This window comes from Poecilia reticulata, linkage group LG3 (assembly GCF_000633615.1).
Source record: "Poecilia reticulata strain Guanapo linkage group LG3, Guppy_female_1.0+MT, whole genome shotgun sequence".
Lineage (NCBI taxonomy): Eukaryota > Metazoa > Chordata > Actinopteri > Cyprinodontiformes > Poeciliidae > Poecilia > Poecilia reticulata.
The window spans coordinates 33191845-33200825 of record NC_024333.1 but is presented as its reverse complement, the minus strand read 5'-3'; positions in this window follow the sequence as shown (position 1 = coordinate 33200825).

The following is an 8981-nucleotide window of genomic DNA, read 5'->3' as shown; positions in this document are numbered from 1 at the left end:
TTGTTAAATTCATTTAAACTGGTTGGTTTTCAGAGAGAGAGCTCACTTTCAAGCATAAACCACACGTGTTCACATCAGACCTTATAATTATGAAATAAGTGTCATGATCGTGTTTCTGTGTGGTTATTTTTGGAGTTTTTTGTGTTCAGTTTGCTTCCTGTGTCTACATCTCTGCGTCTTCTCCGTTGATTGTCTCCCTGGGGTATCTCGTTCCCTTAATTACCCCGTGTGTATTTAGTCTCACCTGTTGTCAGTGTTGTTTGTCGGGTCCTTGTCTTACTTATGTCTAATGTGGTCAGTAGTCGTGTTAGCTCTCCGGTCGAACTGTTAAGTCCCGGTTAGCGCTCCCAGTTCAGTCTCCTCGTCAGTTGCTACCGGTAATTAGCCGTGTGCTTTATTCTCTACTGTGCTGCCTGATTTGGACTGTTCGAGCCACTTTTCATCAATAAATCATCATCATCATCACAACCTGGGTCTCAGCGTCTCTCCTCACCACCTACCACCACACCTTATGACAATAAGACATTATAATTACAAGATCCTGATTTCATAAGTAAGAGAAAAGATCTCATAATCACCATAAAGCGATACTGCACTAAAATTATTTAAAATTTGTATTGCTGGAGGATTTCTAGCCTGTTTTTCTATAGTTTTCTTTCATATTTTGTAAATGCTCCAAATCCTTGATAAGCCATGACTTTTGCCATCGTTTCTAAGCTTCTTTCTCGCCTCAGTGACTGCAGACACATTTTTCTGCTAAATACTGACAAAAACATCACTGAGATCTGGTTCAGGTTTTAATCACATTACAGGTGGTAAGTCATTGCTTTAGCATTTCCTCCTCCCATCATGTCCCATTTACTGATGACCAACAAAAGCAAAGCAGACAATAGATAAATATTCTCATTGTAAAGCAGTTATTTACTAACAGGCCATATCAAAACAGTGGCAGCCATTTCTCACTTTCATTTCATAAATATGACATCTTTTCTCATTCAGTCAAGATCCAGCATAAAAAGTCATAATTATGATCCATGCAATGTGCTTCCCTTTTTCATTACAAACAAAAAGGTCATGAAAGTGACTTTTTAAAAAGAGACAACTTTACATAGTCGTTGCAGCTGAAATGTCTCGTTGTTTGGGTGTCATTGTTTGTCTCTGAGGTCAACAGCATCAGATCGCCGCCGACAGGAGTCTGTCTGATGCTCCAGCTCCGCTACGTCTGAGGAAATAACCCGGTCATCTCTGCTGGCTGCACCTCTGGCACCAGAAAGTCGGATTTTATGAACAGAGACAATTAAATTACTTCATTTCTGAAAAAGGGGAGATGCCCAGTTTCTGTACTCGGATCTGAATGAACTTCTACTGTGGAACTGGTTTGACAGATACGACCCATTTGATCATCCTGCATGGATCTTTTTTCTAATTGCATGTTCAAAAATGTCATTGTTCATTGAAGCATTTTGACATAATGTCCGTGATGCAGAATCCAGGTTAAGCATGCTGTGCATGTTCTTAATGCAACACATGATAAACACACTGGGAACAGGCACTGGGCCCAAAGCAGGTGACGTGGAAAACATGGTCAGCTCCCCTGCTGGGTCAAAGGTTAAATTCAGGCAAATGCAACTGAATCCCACTTTTTCACGGCTCAATTCTGATCTTTTAAAAAATCCAATTTGTGCCACTAACATGTGGAACTATATCCGATGTCAGTAGAGTCATTTTATCAGGCTTTTCATCATTGATGTGAAACGTGTCATTATTCTGCACCAGCAGAAACCAAACGCAGTAAATTATAATTATGAAACTTCTGAACTCATAAGAAGTCTACGCCATCCAGTGATGTAGAAAAAACAGAATTTTGCGATGGTGGTGTTTCCTTTCAATAAGAAATGCAATCACACATCAATAAGTTTGTTGGAAAACTTGCTGCGCCATCATCCTCCAACTACTTCCTGCCGTTTTCTTCTTCGTGGGTTACGCCATTGGCAGCATCCTGTTGTTGACCGTGTGACTCGTATGATGAGAAAAAAGTGTTTCAGATCTCGTTTTGTTTAAACCTGACCTTCCTGTTGGTTCCTTCGTCTTCATGATGCTGTTTGTTCTCTAACAAACCTTCATAAAAGAGCTGCGTTTACACTGAAGTCATTTTACACACAGATCAACGTCTCACTGTGAAGGCGGCATTTGTCTGTAGCAGAATTTATTTAGGAGAATTAGAGTAAAGAGGGATTGAATCCAAATGCATGTCACACTTAACGGGTTTTGAGTAATTGCATTTTTTTTAAAACTGTAACATTTTTATTCCACTTGATAAGAAAGTTGCACAGCTTTGTGTTGGTTCATCATCTGCAAATCCAACAAGGTTTTTGATTGTAAGATGAAAAAACGTGAAAAAGTTTATAACTATTAGATGATCTGTGGAGGCGGCAGCAGGAACTCGGCAAAACTCTCTAGTGTTCAGAGTCACTAAATCCACAAATACAAATAGACTGGACAATGAAATGAAATGCTAAAAAAATCATTTGCAAAATCGAAAATATTTCCTAAATATTTTTTTTAATGAAACATTTCTTTCATTTTTTTCTTTACACACGTTTCTTTGTAAGTTTGTCTTAGTCATTACCTTTTTTTTTTTCAATGTTCATGTTTATAAAGCACACAAGCTGCTGAAAAACAAAACTGAGACTGTAAATCAATAAGTCAAATGAAAATAAACTTACATGAGTGTCAGATAAGTGAGGGTGAAGAGAAGACATTAATCTGCCTGTATGAGAAAAGGCTGGACGGGAAACCAGGAAATGATAAAAATATGGATAAAYAATCAYATTAATAGATTATATTTCAGTCAGGTAGACTTTATCTGTTGTATGTTTGATGGGTTCTGATGAATTTCTGAGAATCACCTGAATCTTTACATGGTTTCTATTTTAACTTTTTGTTGGTATTTTGTGTTTTTAGGTTCGTTGTTTTTGTCCATAGTTTAGTTTTACTGGATTAAACATTAACACCTAATATGACTGAAATATCAGGAGTTAGTCTTTAATTTAGCTCTTACGTTCACAGGAAACTAATTTTTATTTKAAGAAATCCCSTAAMTTCAACAACAAAAGGAAATCAAGCCTGAGGAATGTCTGTCTCCTTTAGAAAATGAAAGCATCCGTTCATGTGAAGTGTTTTAGAAACAATAAGTGGAGTCACCTGGAAACATGTGCTTTGATTGAAGCTCACATAACTAGACAGCTGGTTACGTTGGCATGAGGAAAAACTTTACACAAAACTTCCAGTAACAACTGAGGCGTATTTGTGGTACGTAGATCGCTATAAGATTAATTTCCATAGAAATACGATCGTTCATTTTCTGTCAGTCAGAGACGACTGACAGAAAATGAAKCCAGATGTGAGAAGTTTCATTTGGTTTAAGCTTTTGGACATWTAGCCACTGAAATTTATGTTATGAGTTTAACACATAAATTGAACTAACTTTTGTTTCAGCTACTCGGTCACACAGTTTACTCAACATGGGAATAATTTACTTTTCATAAAGACAGGACTCTACAACAAACAACTTCTGTATTTTTTAAACATGCAGTGAATGAACAAATGTTTTATTTTTTATTTTCTCTCCTCCAGATGTAAGCAAAGCATCCATAAAGTTTCTAATTTCATAAGACATTCTCATCAAGTTGCTCCACTCTTTCTGCAGAGCAACAAACAACAATCTGACTGGATATTTGTGCTTTCCTGATAAAAAAGATTGTTAAATTCATTTAAACTGGTTGGTTTTCAGAGAGAGAGCTCACTTTCAAGCATAAACCACACGTGTTCACATCAGACCTTATAATTATGAAAAAAGGACATYATAATTACAAGATCCTGGTATCATAAGAGAAAAGATCTCATAATCACCATAAAGCAATACTGCACTAAAATTATTTAAAATTTGCATTGCTGGAGGATTTCTAGCCTGTTTTTCTATAGTTTTCTTTCATCAAGGCCGTGCAGAGGCCACTAAAGAGGCAGGTGCTCAAAAACAAAGAAGGGCCCATCTAACCGCATTTTAGGACAGAATATGAACAAAGCCTCTCAGCTTTCAGAGTTTAATAAACAATGATAAATTACAAAATTGTGACATATGCAAACAAAGCTAAGGAGAATCTCTACATAGAGCATAACACTCTGCCTATGTAAGATATTTAATTAGTAATTTCTTTCTGCAGGTCTATTTTGTTATAGGAAAGTATTGCAATATTCAAACCCGTAATTTAGCAAGATATGTAAATCAGAGCTGGACCACCAGACATATTTTGTCTTTACAGAATTACACTAATAAAAATATAAACAAGGGCACAATGCAACCTTTAAGTGTTTATGTTTGGTAAAAATATGTTAATTAAAAAAAGTATTTTAAACTTTTTTTTTTTTTAAAGAAATCATTACAATTCCAAAAGGTTTGATTAGAATTTTATTTTACTTAACTGAGGTTAGTTTTTTTTTCCATTGAATAGTTGGGAAACAAATTTAACTTCATACTCTGTGAACCAGACAATAAACTTAAAGTCTGGTTTGAGTTTTTCCCCTTCATTAATGACACTTTTATTACATACATTATATATATCATGGTAATTCAGGGTGTTATTTTTAATTCTAAATGAATATTCTTGTTGGACTTTTATTTAAGTGTTATTCTCCTTCAAGATACATTTACCTAACGCTGGATTAAATGAAATGTACATTATGCAGCAATGGAAATTAAAAGATCGGACATATATCCATTATGGAGATGATCGGTTTTGGACGGGCGATGTGCCCTTATTGCATAAGCAATACTGAAGAATGACTGATATCATTAACGATACAGGTTAGAAGCTTTTCCAGTTATCTTGTTTTGCTAGCAAAGTCGTTAGCTAGCAGCTAGCTAATAGCACAACAACAACAACCTAATGTCTGTATGATAAAATATTGAATCGATAGATAAGAACAGTTTCTCCTCACCTGGCTGTCTCCTCCCGCTCAGTAGTTCTTCAGAGAAAGGCAGATGCAGAGGCCTGTCAGTGTCTGTTGTATTTCATTACCTCTCTGCTTAAACCGCGACTCCGAGCTGAAGCAGAAACGATACGTTCAACGTTTTCCGTCATCTAACAAGTAGCAAGTCTACTCCACTTTATTCACCAAAAACTGTTCTGTTATCTGGAATGTTTGCTCCGTTGAGCTCCAGTTAGCCGCCTTATCTCACTGCGCGAGAGGCAACTGCGTCATGGGCAAAAGGTCAAAGGTGACCGGCTTATTATGTTATACAAAAAAGAAACAAAAAAGCAAATCATTGTAGTACATGTCTTTATGTGTCAGAAGGGGGCTTAAGAAATAAAAATACCAAAAAAAAAAAAAATTACCAAAAGGGCACTTTGGGACAAGGAGCAAAAGGGGCAGGTGCTCAAGCCCCCCTCCTCCCCCCTGCATGTGCCTGGTGATATAGCTTCATCTTTAGGAAGGAGTTTCTCTCTCAGCATGTATTTGAACTTCTCTCTTTTATTTACTTCAGCGCAGCTCACAGTTTTTAAAAATTTCCGTTGCTTTCCGTGTACTTCTAAATCTGCTTTTTCGCATCTTTTCGGGCCTGCTACTGTCTCTAGTGGCGAGGGTGTGGAGCACAACTACTACTTCTTCTTCTGATTTTTATTGGCGGCTGGCATCCAACTTAAGGTGCATTTACCGCCACCTACCAGACTGGATTGTGGTCATCAGAGATCTCAGAGGGAATTTAACACACCTCAATGATGTGTACGATGTCCAAATTCACGTCTTAACACACTCATTAAATACATGTATGAATGCGTGAGCATGCACTGGCATACACATGTCGCGGCCTTCTAGTTTCCAAAAACAAGGTTCCAACAAAGGCCGTGGGTGTTAACAGGTGGCTTCTGATTTGAATGCACTTCCGACTTAACTTGTTTGAAAAAATATATTCTTTATTTCTTGTAAAAAGTAGAGACAAAATAATTACCAAAAATGTCCTTCAACTTGGTCAAAAACGAAAGTAAACTTAATATGACATTTCAAGTACAAAAAAATGAAAAGTGAACGTGAAAGTGGTTAAAAAAATAATTTACAAAAGACTCCCGTCTACACACCAAACATTTGCCAAACAATGGCTCCACCAAGCACCCGGTGTGTTTTTAGTTACTCAAATTAATGGGAGGGTCTAACCAATTACCAACATAATCTAATCAATTCAAATATACAAATTAACTACAGATTTTGGATCTAAACTTGACTTAAATAAATTCTAACTTCCCAAAATAGAAAACTAAATTAGTAGAAATTACAAGTTGCAAACATTACATAAATGGCCACAACATCCCGGCCCCTAATTCATGTACAAGAATTATAATATCTGCATTCGTGGCCATTACCAAATACAAGATCAATATTAACATTAGCAGATTTTTAGCTCTTCAATGTTTCAATGTTCAATCAACTTATACAGTAGTCCATTTAATTATTTTTTTTTTTGAGGTCCATTCGTCGTCTTAGAAAAGTTAAAAAGCAAAAACAGTCAATGTTCCATGACTTCCAAGTTCTTCTTTTGTCCATGTACATTATTGTTGTCTCTYCACAGCCTCCAGCAGGAGACATATCTTGTTGATCGGCTTCTCCAGCTCAGTTGTTCTTGTCTTGACTCGAACATGTCGAACCAATCCACTTGCATCTGCCATGGTTTCTGTGATACGTCCAATAGGCCTAGAATTTCTCGATGCAGTCTCGTCAACAACAAGCATCACATCATCAATGGCAAAGTTCCTGCGAGTCTCCAAATGTACAGGTCCTCCTTTTTGAACAAACCTGGCAGTAGCACGGGCTTACCCTTTAACTGGAGCAAATGATTTGGAGCAAGAGCCTCTAAATCATTGGGATCTTCAGAAGAAGGTGTAATCAGGCGATCATTTAATATAACCTTCACTTCACAAAAAACTATGTGCAAGCCTTCATCATCTAGTACTTGTAGGTTTGTGATGGAGCACAGCACTCTCTTTATTTCCTGCACCAGGCGCTCCCATTCACCACCATGATGGGCTCAATAAGGAGGGTTGAAAGGCTTCTTTATGCCATCTTGTGCTAAGCATTTTTGGATTTTGCTTTGTTTAGCTCCAACTCGGCTTGCTTTAACTTACGATTTGAGCTGACAAAGTTGGTTCCGTTGTCCGWCCTGATTTCCTTGACTTGTCGTCTGCGGCAGATGAATCTCCTGATGCCGTTTATGCAGGAATCTGTGTCAAGAGAATGCGCCACCTCCAGGTGAACTGCATGACAGGTTAGACATGTGAAGAGAACTCCATATCTTTTAAMAATAGTTCTCCCTCTCTTCACTCCTATCGGTCCAAAGTAATCAACACTGACATAAGTAAATGGTCTGTCAATAGGGAGATCTGACATTTTTTGCTCACCTGGCTTTTGTCGTTGTCTTTGACACACCATACAGTCTCTGATGATCTTTCTAGCTGCTGAATTAGCATGAGGGATCCAGTACCGTCATCGAAGAGTAGAAAGCATGTGATTTCTTCCTCTGTGTCCAACCTTTTCATGGACATGTTGAAGAATGAGCTTTGAAACATGGCTTTCTTGGCAATATTGCAGGATGTTTTGTTTCTTCAGGTAATGCTGCTTTGCTCAGTCGGCCACCTACTCTCAACACACCATCAGTAACAACAGGATCAAGCTTTTCTCTGCACAAAGCTCACTATGGCTTCCTCAGCCTTGAGGAGATCATCAGTTGTAAGCTGAACATCCATTTTATTGTCCTGTTCATTACACAWTTTATTTCCACAGTGTGCAGTTAGCAACTTCTTTGTTTGCATCCTCTCTTTTAGTTTCAGGATCCATGCTACACTTCTTTTTAGCTTTGTCCAACTGGAAAAGTACATTAGCTACGGAAGCGCATTGCTATCACGCAGGAAAAAAAAAAATTCACGTTATAACGTGATACGTATCTTGTTAAAACGTGTTACGTATCTTGTATAAAGCTTTGAATTTAATTATTTTTCACGTCACCTTTTTGTAATTATGTACAACCAAGTTAAATTAGGTGAATAATAAGTATAATTTACATGATAATTAACATATGACTTGACATATGACTGTGTAAATAAGTAACTAATCATGTCAATTATATTTAACATATAGATGTTAAGAAATCATCTGTTCTGCTTTAAAAACAAACATACATCGACACGTCAAATCTGAAGTAGATTATTCTACGCCAATGGCAGAATATTTCAAACCTAGTTTGTGATTTGTGAAACCTTTATCTGAATTGTGAAACTTCAAAAATGAGAGATATAAAAACCTTTTCGTACATAATTACAAAAAGGTGACGTGAAAATAATTAAATTCAAAGCTTTTTTATGATTTATTTTGGAGAGAGGAAGTCTTTAATTTTGAAGAATGCTTAACAGGATCTAGTTTTGTCTTTTGCCACTATCTAGCCTTCTGTTGATTTCGTTGCTTGGTTACGAACAGCCGTTGCCGTTGTTCAGCAAGTGTACTGTTAAAAGAAAAGAATCTGAACAGAAAAGGTTCAGCAAATACATCTGAGCCTCCGTTCTAATCGCTCTTTAGCCATTTCCCGAATCGGAAGCTACAATCGGAAGCCAACTTCAGCTCCGATCCAGACAGTCAGGAACGCCGCCACAGCTAGAGAACCGAATTGACGTTTCCTTCTGTGCAGCCCGGTTCTGTGTAGGATCCTGCTCAGAGTAGCTATTAATGGTTTTAACCACAGTGCAAAGCAGCATCCATATCCGTGTAGACCAAACATGAAGGGAAACCTGACCAATTCCTGTTAGCCACTGTAATAGCCTAGCATAATATAGTCACTTCCTGGACATAAAATTATCAAGTTTATACAAGATACGTATCGTTTTAACAAGATACGTATCACATTTTAACAAGATACATATCACGTTTTAACAAGATAC